Source organism: Hakea prostrata, chromosome 9, assembly GCF_041222555.1.
Source record: "Hakea prostrata isolate BN-2017 chromosome 9, UWA_Hpros_2, whole genome shotgun sequence".
NCBI classification, from domain to species: domain Eukaryota; kingdom Viridiplantae; phylum Streptophyta; class Magnoliopsida; order Proteales; family Proteaceae; genus Hakea; species Hakea prostrata.
Window position 1 is genome coordinate 53082155 of NC_142608.1, and position 11880 is coordinate 53094034.

At 36.6% G+C, this 11880-nt stretch overlaps 2 non-coding genes across 2 annotated transcripts; both read left to right on the top strand.

The window, feature by feature from the left end:
* The first annotated feature begins 4682 nt into the window (after positions 1–4682).
* Positions 4683–4776, top strand: LOC149005544 (small nucleolar RNA Z122). The gene has a single exon (XR_016170042.1). It is a non-coding gene; the product is annotated as a small nucleolar RNA Z122 (small nucleolar RNA).
* Positions 4777–6471: 1695 nt separating this feature from the next.
* Positions 6472–6563, top strand: LOC149005545 (small nucleolar RNA Z103). Its single transcript, XR_016170036.1, has one exon. It is a non-coding gene; the product is annotated as a small nucleolar RNA Z103 (small nucleolar RNA).
* The last annotated feature ends 5317 nt before the right edge of the window (positions 6564–11880 follow it).

The following is an 11880-nucleotide window of genomic DNA, read 5'->3' on the forward strand; positions in this document are numbered from 1 at the left end:
ATAAATTAATAATAATTAATGACTAAAATTTCTAAATTATCCTTGTAAAAATAAGTAAAGAAATAGCAAATAGTACAACATTATTGGTATTTAAAACAATGATAGGGACAGAAAAGGACAGAAAAAGATTTGTGAAAAAGGTAGAGTACATGCTTTTATTATAGTAGTATGATATGTGATGATATGATCTATGATAAACTGTTTAATCTTTACATGCTTCATATTTCTTATAACTTGTTGTAATAGTTTAATTAAATGATTTATACATAAATATATATTGTGGATCATGTTTGGATGTATTTCAATTACTTTATGATGATTGAATGACTGATTATGTAATGATGAGTTATAATGTGTTGTAATTATGGTGGAGGGTATCCATTGCTTGAGATATCAGGGGTTGTAGTATGGGACACTGCTTACTGATGCCCCCAGCACTATCATGGTTGTTGGATGACATACCTAGGGAGTCTAGATTGCATGGCTAAGTATTCATACATGCTACTATCCATTCAGCAAGGGAATAGAAGTCGAATGACCCGTAATAATAATGACATGACTCTGTTTCATCCCACAACGTTAGCCAGTCCATGCGGAGATTCAGTGGTTCACTATTGATCATGCATTGGTAGGGTTACACATGTTAGGATTTGGTCTCATGGACATCCAAGGAGTGGCTGGGAGTCGTGAGGGGTCATGAGAGCATCCGCCCCAACAATATGTAGATGACCATAAGGTTAAATTAATGGAGTTCAACAGTGGTAGCCAGTCCGTGAGGATTCTCATTTCTAGGTAGGGAGGATACTGAGTCGAGTTTGTTGGTGCCATAAGGGAAGTATCTGGACTACATGTAGTATATCACCATATGACCTCGCATTGGATTAGAAACCCCGACATGTGCTAGTACTCATGCCAATGGTCATGGTGAGAGAGTGTGGACCTCAACCCCAGCCATTGTTGATTGACGAGGACTAAACCCCTAGCCCGGGATCCCAACAGAGGTAACCAATCCGTGAGGGATCAGCGTGACTAGACCTACCCAAAGGAGGGCTAGTGTTATATCTCAAAACATGTTTGCCATATAGAGACTTGTATAGTTAGATTCTAGTTGCATCCATATACTTGCATATCATTTAGATATATGTGCATACCGATACACTTGTTGATATGTCTATGAGATGTATTTCTTTACTGAATTCATCAAAAGCATTCCTTTTTGTGTGTTAAATTATATTATACAAATGGGTAAACTGGATCAAGAAATGTTACGTATAACTGGAGCGACTCTTGTGAAGAAGTCTTAGAGGTGTCAATGGGTGATAGAGATGTATGTCATGAAGCCACCTACGGATGCATAGAGTGTGCTTACAACACCCATTAATGGTAGAAGGAGACAGATAGCTCGGCATTTTGAGAAGTCTTTAGAGCAGAGTTAGATAGCTCTTTATATTGCTATTTTTTAAGAAAAGACCCTCACTCATAAGAGAGCTAAAATAATAAAACAAAATTAGTTTAAATTTTGCTTCCACTGAACTCGATAAATTTTGGAATATAAGATTTATCTTTGGAGTATTTTGACTCCTGTAATACCTTTCCTTTGATTATTTGAATTTATTCTTACTTTTGATTATTATTGCTTGTATTTATTATTATTGATAATAAAACCATGATCCTGTGACGGATCATACCCATGGGTTGTCGAACCGGACTGATACCGACGAGTGGGGTGTGACACATTCAGTCCTGTGAAGATAAATAAAATAGACAAATATAGAAGAATTTGAGACAAGACATTTTTGCAAGACATTTTCCAACGACATAATCAGGAATCCCTTCGAAAGCCGAAGGTTCCTGCTTGACAAATGTGAAATTGAAATAAAAAACGAAACATTTCCAATTTGAATCACTTATCTTCCTGTTTATGCACTTTGATCGGATTCCTTTCGGTTGTGGTTTCTGTCCAGATAGCTTTAATTCCTTTACTGATTAGCCACTTTGGTGAGTTGTTTGCTTTGAAATTTTCTTCTAATGCATCTCAACGGGTTTAGGGTTTAGAAATCCATTTCCACAACTCCTTTTTCGAGCTTGTAATAGATAACTTCGTCTTTTTTATTCTATTTGTTGAATTCGAAGATTTCGGAATCACAACTCTTTCAAGGATTGGAATTGAAAAGAATTATTATTATTTTTAAAGCTTGTTTGCTCTTTTCTAAGGGGGTGGTGGTTGCTAGCAATGGTCGAGTAGTGGGAGGTAGACCTGTAAATGGATAACCGAAATCTGCCTCCGAATTCACATTCGTATTCGTTTAAGAGTATCCGTATCTAGAATTTTTCTTACTGGAAAATATCCGTATCCGTTCGCTAAGCAATTGGATTTGGATTTGGATAATTGTTTATCGGATCGGATAATATCCGGATGGAGTAAAGTATTCAACATTTTTTTCTTTAAAAATGGATGATAATTAGATTCGAAATACGGTAATCAGTAATCGAATAATCGAAAATTCAATATTATCCGGTTAAAGTAAAGTATTTAACATTTTTCTCTAAAAAGGGGCTAATAATTGGATTCGAAAACCGGTAATCAGTAATTGAAAATTGGAAACAAAAAAATTAAAAAAGAATGACAAATCACCAATCAATAATTTGATAGTTTATCTGATTGGATTATTGTCCGTATCCGATAATGTTTTGGATTCGAATTCGGATGCCTTCTCTAAATTTCTACAAGCCAAATCCAATCCGTTCACAGGTTTAGTGGGAGGTGTGGTGAACTAGAGAGTTTTCTTGTAAATTTGAAGAAAAAAAAAAGAGGTTTTGTAAAATACAAACATATAATTTTCTTTCACCCCATGGACAAAATGCTTATTTCAATCTCAAAGTTAATTGTTAATAGTGGGATAATTTGAAATTTTCAAAAAAGTGAAAATGAACACTTATGAAAATTTTCCCGCTTAAGTGCTAGAAGAAACTCTAAATTTTTTTTTAGATATAGGGTTTTGAATAGGGGTGCAAATTAGGCCCTGACGACCTAACCCTCCCTAAGCCTACTTGAGCCCTAATAGGGCTTGGTCTCAAGATTTTGGCCTTGAGGCTGGGTTAGGGCCAAGGGCGGGTTTAGGATTATTCTCTGGCCCGCCGAGCCTGTCTTGATCTGTCTTTGATTTTTTGCCCTGACCTTGATTTTGACCCTAATTTTTTCTGTGATTGTTGATCTCATTGAATTTGAAACAGGGACAAGGATAGGGCCAGAGCCAAGTATTGAGTCAATCAGGGCCAAGGCCTGGACTAGGGACAGAGATAAAGATATGGCCAATCAAGGCTAAGGACATGGCCAAATATAAGGTCAATCAGGGTTAGGACAAGGGATAGGGCCAATTAGGACTAGGGACATGGCCAATCAGGGCGAGAATGAGCTTGATTTGGCCTTGCAGGGCGTAGGGTCAGAAACAATAATCATTGGCTTTAATTAAAATCAGGGTAAGATAAGAATGGACATAGATCTGAACTTGAAATAACAAAAACCCAACCCAGCCGGACCCTGTTACACTTAGTTTTGAAGAGCCCGGCACACCCTACCCTACCCCTGCAGCCGTTGAGTGAAAAGAGTAAAACCCGGATATTTTCTCTGGAATTGCTTTGCTTACCATGTATCTCTGAACCAGAAGTAACAACCTAAGCCAAACCGTAGCCCTAATACGGACGGTCAGATTCTGAACATCAAACCATCTATGGACGGTTTACCATTTATATAAGAGCAGCATCGAGGGACCAGGGAGGGAAGGAGAGCGTGAGAGATGGTGTTGGAGCCGCAAATGGAGCGCAGAGAAGCTCTCGTCGATTAATGATCCTTCAGAAAACAGCAAGTAGATATCAAGCTTGCGTGTTAGCCTCTGGGGGATCCTTCATTGACAAGAGCTTAATTTTGTTCATGTGAGTTTTTGGAGAACATTTGATTTAGCCCCCATTCTCTCTAGAGAGATCTCCTTAATTTTCCCAAAAAAAAAAAAAAAAAAAAAAGAGTTCTCCTTAAACAGCTATGCGACAGTAAGGTTGGGGAGAGCGACTTTTCTTTGTTGCTTCATAGTAGAGGTCTTTATATGGTTTAATGATCCGAAAAGGGTTGAAATTCTTTAATCTTTGCTGGTTTTTTTTTTTTTTTGGTTGATTTCTTTCTATTTGCTCTGTTTTTCTTTTCCTTGTTCTTGCAATATCCTAGTATAAAAGGCTGACCTTCTACTGTACTGGGTGTTAAGAGGTATGCTACAGGTCGCTAGATCAAAATTTTAACTTTAAGTTTGCTGTATTTTGATTTTATTTTGTGGATTCCTGTGGGTGCATTTTATGTTCTGGATCGCTTTCGGTTGAAATAGTGATTTGGTGTCATTGGCTCAAGTTAGTCATTTCATGGTAATGTTCTTTAAAAATGTAAATTTTAGTAGCCCTTAGTTAATTGTTAGTCATATCTTAGAATTTTTTTAATATGTTCGGAAATTTTCAATTAAGGTTTTCTGAGGAGAGTTCTTGCTATGAGTTTTGAGTGTTTTTGGCAGATCTTCAGCTTTGCCTGTGGAAGCTAAGCATCGTATCAGTGTTCTCTTCCATTGTAATATGTTCTGTTCTTTTTATGTATATCGGTGATTTGTGTTAAAATTTGATTTGTTCCCCATTCGAATGTGTTATTTGGGAAGTGATGAAAATTAAATCATGTTTATGCAGAAGCTCCATGGTTGGGCTATGCTGAATGATATTTTTGCACGTCAGTCTGATCCCAACAACTCTTGAATATTTTGTCTTTTCTAATTCAGTCTCTGAGGGGATTCCTCCACCTGTAATTCTTACAATCTCATCCATATTTTACGCTGACTGGTAAAATGTTGTCTTTGGAAACTACCTTTTTCCTTTGCTCCAGCTGATGACTTTAAAAGTCTCAAACCACTTGTTTTCAAACGTGGAATATGCCTACCACCTTTTTTGTTCTTCCATCACTACCTAAGATATTAGATTCCTCCCTCTCCTGCTGGATCATACAATGTTTGTCTAAATGTGGCTTTTGTTCATCTTGTACTGCTTATGGACGGTCAAGTGCTGATTAGAGATTATTCTTCCCCGTCAGTACTTAACATTATTTCCTAAGCTACATTGAATTTCAAAGCAACAGTCTTTCCAGTCCTCTTCCTACGTATGGAAGAGGTGACGTGAGGCTGTTGCTTACATCTATTAATTCTTGTTGAGTCTTTTGGTTATCTTTATATATTTCTGCAGCTGGTCAAAGTTATGACTGAATTTGAATGGTTTAATATGCCTTTTTTCCAGAATCCAATGCTTACACCTGTTATCAATGGAGATCAATTCAAGCACTGACCCTTTATATGTGTGAGCAGTGTGTTGATGCCAAATTATTGGTCTGAGCCAGACAGGGTAGAAAGAAATAACTTCTTTATATTGTATACTCCAGGTAAAACGTATCAATTTTTATCCTTTATGATATCCTGTTGGCGTTGAAACTGTATTGCATGTGTGTTCAGATGCATCAGTGAGATCCTTCATCATGCCAATGCATCAATTATTGTATGCAGTTTTGATATATGGGTATGTTTTTGCTGGTTCTTGTAATCCATTCTTAGTAAAGGATGTCTGTTTGTTTAGTATGTTACCATAATTTTTTATTCCATTTCTGCCCCAGTTGGTGGTTGATTGGTGACTTAGTGCATGCTTAATGTCGTCCCAAATTTTGGTCCTTTAATGGTAGTTTTGCTGCTTGTGCTTCCCATTATTGGGGCTGTGCAATGCGGCATGGTTAAATCTGAATTGATTGGTGAAGAGTTCTTCCACTTAATTGAAGGGAACCCAAGTTGAACCTGAGTTGTACCTGACCACTTGTGTTGAAGTGAGGTGTTTTAGATAAAGATTCTTTCAAACCACCAACATGGCTCAGGATGAAAAAAGAGAATGAAGCTGACAATCCAAAGAGGGAATACACTTGCACTGAGAGATTTCTAGGGTCTTGATTCTTTTTCATATTTCTACTTAATGAGGGGTGAAGTGCTTTGACAGTATGGGTTATATGGGGGAGACTGCGAGAGGGAACATGGCATCTGGTCCCAGAGGGCTTCCATACCCGAGGGTTATCAAATCAGATTGTCAAAATTGTTCTTTTCAAGTCAGTCTTGTTTCTCCCCCTAAAATCAATCAAAACAGAATTTTAATGCTTACTTTCCTCTACTTGTGGTTTGTAAGTTTGGCTTTTCTGTCACATTTTCTCCTGTCTTTCAATGATGATTTTCACAGAAAGATCTGTGGCTGTGGTGACTCTTTACATTGCTTTTTATTCGATTCATTGGATTTTGAGGTTTGACTGTCCTCTTTTGTATCTCTTTCGTCATCTTTGCTTTTACATGAAGAAAAATCATTTGTGTTATATGAGTTATAATTTTAATTTGGGATGAAAAGTGAGATTGTATATAATGGATGGAAGTGATGATTCTTTCCCCGACTGCTCGACTCTGATGACACTAAGCTATTTTTCTCTTTTGAGAATCCAAGCCAGGAATCTGATCCATTGTTCTAAGCAATTGAAAACTTCTCCCTAGATTTATTTTCAGTACTTGGATTTTCTTGAAAATTTGTTTGGGTATCTGTTAGGATTATATTGACATCTTAAATGCCCTCTTATTTATAGATTGGTTGAGTTGAGCCTATTTGTCGCTTGAAGCATGATGATCTGATTCCAGTTTCTTCTACGTTTCTTGAATTTTTATTGTCCCTCTTCTCTGCTAGCCAGAGTTGCAGTCTCTGTTGTCCCAGCTTTTCTTATCAGTATTCTGTTGTTGGGTTTGAAGAATCATTTTTTGAAATAGATCTTGGTGCTACACAAGTGGGTTTGTTCAACTTGGGTTCAACTCTGGTTCTTTTCATTTAAGTTCCACATGATCATTTTCAACGATCGAGAATTAAAATTGCCGCATCTTGCAATTCTGATGAAGGGAAGCGGAGGGCAGCACTCTTTTGTAGTCAGGAGAGAATCACAATTCCATTTATGCCTTTTTTCAGTTCAATGTTTTTCACTTTCCAAATTGTTGGTGTAACAAGTCGCATGAATTAGGACTCAGATTTCCATCATCTTCATACATTCATGTATTAACACTTAAGGAAGTAATGAAAAAGATAAATACAGGTTAGCAGATGTTTCAAGCTCCGATGGAGTGTGCTGTGCTGAATGATTTGCATTTCAGTCTGACCCCTCCTTTCTTCCCCTTTTTTTTAATTGTTTTTATTTAAAATATCAATGTATGCAAAACTCTTGTGCTCTGTTCTGCAAGGGCATTCATCATCCTCAGTCGTCACAATTTTGTAAGATTGTAGACATTTTACATTGTGCAGCAAAATCTTCTGTGATTTCTTTGGTCAAGTGGAGAACTGTGGAAATGTGATACAACTTGTTAATAGACATGGATCTAACTGCAATCTTGTTTTTGCTGTCCATCTCTTCATCATTTACTACTTTCATTTGATCATATAATTTGGACTCTTTGGAAGTGTCAATCTTGTTCAATTATGAAACGCTGCTTATGGACGGTCAAGTGCTGATTAGAGATTATTCTTCCCCATCAGAATTTAACATTATCTCATAAGCTGCATTGAAATCCAAAACCAGAGTGTCTTCTTTCATTGCCCATGTAAGAGGTGAGTCTGGCTTACACTAATAACATTTAGTTTCTTTGTTTGGTGTTCTTACATGAGTATAGATTTATTACCATAAAGGCAGGATACTGCTGTTCCATAATGATGACTGTACCAAAAGTGTAAACAAATGTTCTTACGTCTTGAATGGTGTTAATTGAAGTATTTGAAATTATGGGGGTTTAATTGTAAATGTAACTTTTTTTTTACACTACTAAGTTTTTTAATTTTGCAAATTTACGAAAATAAACCCTGATTCTACCAAACTTTAATCACTTATTTTGCAAGCGCTAGATCGAATTGTATGGACCTTGTTTTGGCAAATTGATATCTATCAAGCAAATGGAGGAAAGACCCAGAAAATCCACACCTTGGGAACAAACTGGTGGGAGAGAAAACTGGTTCATCTTTTGAGAGAACTTGTTGGTTTTATTCTTCCAGGTTGCTGCCTTGACAAAGAACATAACGTCCCAGATTTCAAAATATTCAGATCATGGTTTGTAGAAAATTTCATATAATAAAGGATGAATGTTGATGAATGGGTGTTGATGCTTTGGTTTTACCCAAAAAAAAAAAAAAAAAAGGGTAATTTTCATCTGGACCCCCTGAGGTTTGGTTTATGTCATTTTTAGTCCAAAAAAACTGAAACTTTGCATCTGCCTCCCTGTACTATAGAAAAAGTCAATTTATGGACAAATTATCACTTTCATGATAAATTTACCTTTTTTTAAATTTAAACAAAAATAAAAAATAAAATTTATGTTAATATTCATTTGTGATTCTCGAAATCCAGTTTTTCAGAACTGTAGCGAAACACCACAAAGCAACCGTCTAAGAACATCAAACACTTGAATGTTTCTTCATTCAACTCATTTAACTTTGAATCCCTAGCTTAAAGCTCTCTTGCTTCACTGGACTACTTTGGAAAACTACTTTGGAAAACTGGTAAGTTGAAACAAGATTCAAGGATTTGAAAAAGGTAAATTTTCATTAAGTGACGAAGAAATCCGAAGAGAAATACAAAGGGAAAAAACCCTAGTTTTGAAAAAAAAAATTATCTACGAATTGCAGAAAGGTTGATGGAGCGTCAGATATGAGAAACCATGGCTAAAGTCGAAGATGTTGTGAAGCAATCATTGGGGATTTGGGAGAAGCTGTTGTTGGCATGTGCCATTAATCGAAACACTTATCTTCATCTTTTGACGCCACAGAACTGTAAACAGAATATCATGACCTCAAACACCGGTTCATGGCGAAAGATGATAAGAAGACAAATCTGAAACGTCCGACGATAAGAAAGATGTGATTCCATGGCTCGAAGGGTTAAGAAAACTTCAAGTGGCAGAGCTTCGATGCGAGGTTCAAGGGCATGATGTTTCGATCTTAAACAACTCTTTTGGTTTCGAATGGCATGATGTTTTGATCTTAAACAACTCTTTTGATTTCGAATGCTAACAATCGTATTTCTCTGGTTCAAAGATTTGAATTTGAATTTGAATTTTTATTTTTCATTTTTATTTTTCATGTTTTGTTTAAATTAAAAAAAAAAAAAAAATAAGGGCAAATTTGTCATAGAAGTGATAATTTGTCCTTAAATTGACTTTTTCTTTAGTACAGGGGAGGCAGATGCAAAGTTTCAGTTTTTTTGGACTAAAAATGACATAGACCAAACCTCAGGGGGTCCAGATGAAAATTACCCAAAAAAAAATTGGGTGAGTTCTCAAACATCAATCTTGCTCTTTGCTTTGTTAAATATTTGGGTTTGATCAACAAATATCTTTTATGAACTTCTCTGATTATTGAAAAATGAAGATTATTTAAGAATGGAATTTTATGCCTATCATCTCCTTCCCCATGGAGGTCTTCTTCTTCTTTTTCCGTCTTTTCGTTATCAACATTTGGGATTTGGGTTGAAAGGGTAAGAGGGGTTACTTTTTGTAAATTTGCAACATTGAAAAATTATATTTATAATTAAATCCTCACCTTTCAATTGACACCGTTTGATTGTAATTAGTATACGGAGTTAAAAATCCCATCCTTATCCACTGCTTACATCTTTGTTTAACGGTCCTTTCTTTCCCTCCTTAGCTCCATCCACACTCCAGATGCGTAGATTTTCACCAATGGTATGGTCCTTTATTTTTTATTTCTCAGTACTTAGGGTCTTCAAACTGGCGCTCTTGGGTCTTGGATAAGCTGGCAAGCAAGCTCTTCTTGGAATACTTAACCTGATGTGTATTTAACATCAAATGTATGTTTTCTTTTTCATATCAACCAGAAGAAAAACCATTTTTAAAAGCAAGTACATCCAAGTAGCTGAGACATGGTGCTGGTAGTACAATCAATATAGTGAGATGCATATAGATCGACCCCTATTTACAATGGGACTTTGTTTGGGTCCTGTGCATTAAGTCTGCTATTAGATTGAAATTTCGATGTTGCAAATACAAATTTCAAACGAAATTCCGATCTTGACCATTGAAATTCAACGATCGATATTCAATTTCGACCGAGATTTCGGATTTGACGGTCTGAAATCTCGACTTGACGGTCATGCGCATTTAATGTCCCAAAGCTACAAAATCAAGTCACATACGACCAAGGTTTTCTTAGGATTAGTAGTGATAGCATGTGTGGCAAATTCCACACCAAAACTTCATTGCTTTAAGCCACAGAAAGAGCATCGACAACAGCATGCAAAACCGAAGAGCCACTGTGTTCCTTTCCTAGTTAGCCAACATGAACCCTGGGTAACATAGCAAAAAGTCTAGCAACACTTCTGATGGGAAGCTAAACAATATGCTTGTATAAATTAAAACAACAACCACAATAATAATGGATCAAACATTCAATAAACACACAAGATTTTTAACATAAAAAAACCCGCAAGGGAAAAACTACGGGACCGTTATCGGAGTCCACCCAAACTTCTACTATCACTAATAATGGACATACAATCAATATTCCATCTCTAGATAACACTAGAGGAACACAAATTCACAACCACATCATCAAAGAAATGGAAACCTGAGAGAATGGAGAAAAGTCACTAGAGAGGCTTCCAGAGATATGAAGAGTTATGTGTCACGACCATTCCCTTCAAATTTCACTTCATTCCGGCAAAATTTCACTGTCGGATTCGTCGAAGAAACCAGAAAAACCTCACTTTCTTTTGAACCTCCCGTTTCTGATCTCTCACTTTGTTTCTGCACTTTTTCTTTTTCTCTCCTCTTTTCTTTTCTTTTTTTATATTTTTTTAAATCTTTTTGGTTGTGCGGCTGCTTCTCTTGTTCAATGATAGCAATAGGGTTTTCAAAGGAACAACCCTATTGCTTTAGTTCTCTTTAAGAAATTGGGCCCCCATGTGGGCTTCATGGGCTAGATCCAACAAATCTCCCCCTCCGTGCCCATGAGGGAGAAAGCCATAACTTGATTCCTTACTTAGAATCCATGTGCGCAAGCTCCTTGCATACCTCAAACTTCTCTCAAGTAACAATCTTTGTTAACATATCGAGGCATTCTTATCTTGTATGAATTTTCACAATCTTCAACAACTCATCTTCCACCACATCATGCAACCAATGATATCTTACATCATACCACATACTTGTCTTGCTTCAAACCCAAATCTTGGAGAAATCTTTTCAACCACAACATTTCTTTCCTTGCTTCTGTAGCGGTGTTGTATTCAGCCTCAGTTGTAGACAAAACTACACATTTTTGTAGTTTGGACTGCCAAGAGACAGTTCCTCCTACAAAAGTAAACAAATATATAGAAGTTGACTTTCTACAATCAATGTCACCCGCCATGTCAGAATCAGTATACCCTTCCAAGACTGGATCTGAACCTCCAAAACATAAACATAATTTGGAACTTCCTCTCAAATATCTGAAGATCCATTTCACAGCTTCCCAATTATCTTTCCTAGATTATCAACAAACCTACTCACAACACTAACTACTTGTGCAATATCTGGTCTAGTGCAGACCATGGCATACATAAGACTACCAACTATAGATGAGTAAGGAATACCTGGCATTGCTTCTCTTTATTGACTGATAGATGAACATGACTACTTACTCAGTTTAAAGTGATTGGCAAGAGACATGCTTACAGGCTTAGCACCCTACATGTTGAACCTTTTAAGCACTCGTTCAACATATTTTTCTTGTGACAACCATAGCTTCCTAGCCTTC